Here is a 1838-nt window from a genome sequence, read left to right as displayed (position 1 = left end):
TTATTTATTTATTTAGCAAATATTTAATCTGCTCTTATGTATCAGGCACTTCAAGTACATAATTATTAATCAGTTTTTGTCCTTTCTGTTTAGTTGGGACTCTTGGTATTAAGTAAAAGGACTCTTGGTATTAAGTAAAAGAAGGGTTCTCAATCCATTTAAATAATAGAGAAGTTGAGGGTCCATTGAAGGAACGTAGGAGAGGGATTTCTAAAATACAGAAGAGGAGAGAGGGTGGAGCAAGATGGCCAAATAGAAAGCTCTAGTGATTGTCCCTCCACATGAACACCAAATTCAATAACTATACATGCAATGAAGCATCTTCAGAAGAACTAAATCATGTGAGTGATCATACGACATGGTTTTAGCATTATATCAAGAAAAGAGGCACTGAAGAGGATAGAAAAGACAATTTTGCAATACCTACGCCACCACTCCTTCATCCCCTGGCACTGCTGTGCTGTGCCAGATCACCAAGTGGAGAGAGAATCTGTGTGCCCAGGGTAGGAAGAGTGAAATGATTGTGAGACTTTGGATTGAAACCCAGGGCCACCCTGGCAGAGGGGAACACGGCACAGGATGGAATTCTGCTGGTGTCCAAGGAGGGAACATTTAGACCAGCCCAGCCAGAGAGAAATCCTGTACCCCAAGACCTGAGTTCTGGCTAACCCGACAACCAGCTGACAAAAAGTGGCCTGGGGCCTGAACTAAATTTGTAAGGCAGTCAGGCCACAAAGGCTGCAGTCCTCGGGCAATTCCTGCAACTGCACTGGCTTGGAGCCAGTGGACCTTGGGTGTGATGACCCATTGAGACACCAGCAGTGACAGCCAAGCCAGTGCCTGTGTCATTTGCCCCCCACCCTGACCCCCACCCCCACCCATCTGCAGGCATTGCAGCTCAAGTAGTCTTCTTCCGCTTGGGGAAAGGAAAAGGAAAATTTTGGAGGACTTTGTTTTGCAACTTGTGTACCAGCTTTGCCATAGTCAAATAAAATACCAAGAAGAATCCTGTAGCCCCTGGAAGGCATATCTGGACCTACCCTGGGCCAGAAGGAAACATGTTGCCCTAAAGGGAAGGGCCCAGTCCCAGCAGGATTTACCACCTGCTGACTAAAGAACCCTCAGGCTTTGAATAAACATCAGAGGTAGCCAGGCAACAGTCACCTTGCCCTTTTGGTGAGACTGCACTGGCTTCCGGTGTGTCCTGGAGCTGGTGGCCATGAGGAAGTGCCCAAGTCACTCCTCCCCCATTTCCAGTAGCCTAGCACAGAGAGTGAGGGAAGAGAATGAGAGAATTTGTCTGGTAATCCAGGGAATTCTCCCATATCTCACCCAAGTCCACCAAGGTGATAATGCCGGGAGTCCGCAAGATTCACAGCATTACTGGGCTTGGGGAATCCTCAGTGCTGATACTGCTGCAGTGACCAAAGACTTAGATTAGATTATAACTCTCAATTCCCTTTGAATATTTAGAAAAACCTAAAGAAAGACAAGTTCAACAAGCCCAGACTGCAAAGAGTAAAATAAATACCTAACGCTTCAGTGCCCAGACATCAATTAACATCCACAAGCATCAAGAACACCCAGGAAAGCATGAACTCATCAAACGCACTAAATAAGGTACCAGTGACCAATCTTGGAGTGAGGAGAGAGGTGACCTTTCAGACAAAGAATTCAAAATAGCTGTCCTGAAGAAGCTCAATGAACTTCAAGGCAACACAGAAAAGGAATTCACGAGCCTATCAGAGAAAATTAACAGAGAGATCAAAATAATAATAAAAAAAATCAAACAAAAATTCTGGAGCAAAAAATACAATTGACAAACTGAGAAATGCATC

This window comes from Propithecus coquereli, unplaced genomic scaffold, assembly GCF_000956105.1.
Source record: "Propithecus coquereli isolate 6110/MARCELLA unplaced genomic scaffold, Pcoq_1.0 Scaffold19, whole genome shotgun sequence".
In the NCBI taxonomy this organism is placed as follows: domain Eukaryota; kingdom Metazoa; phylum Chordata; class Mammalia; order Primates; family Indriidae; genus Propithecus; species Propithecus coquereli.
This window is presented reverse-complemented; position numbering follows the sequence as displayed.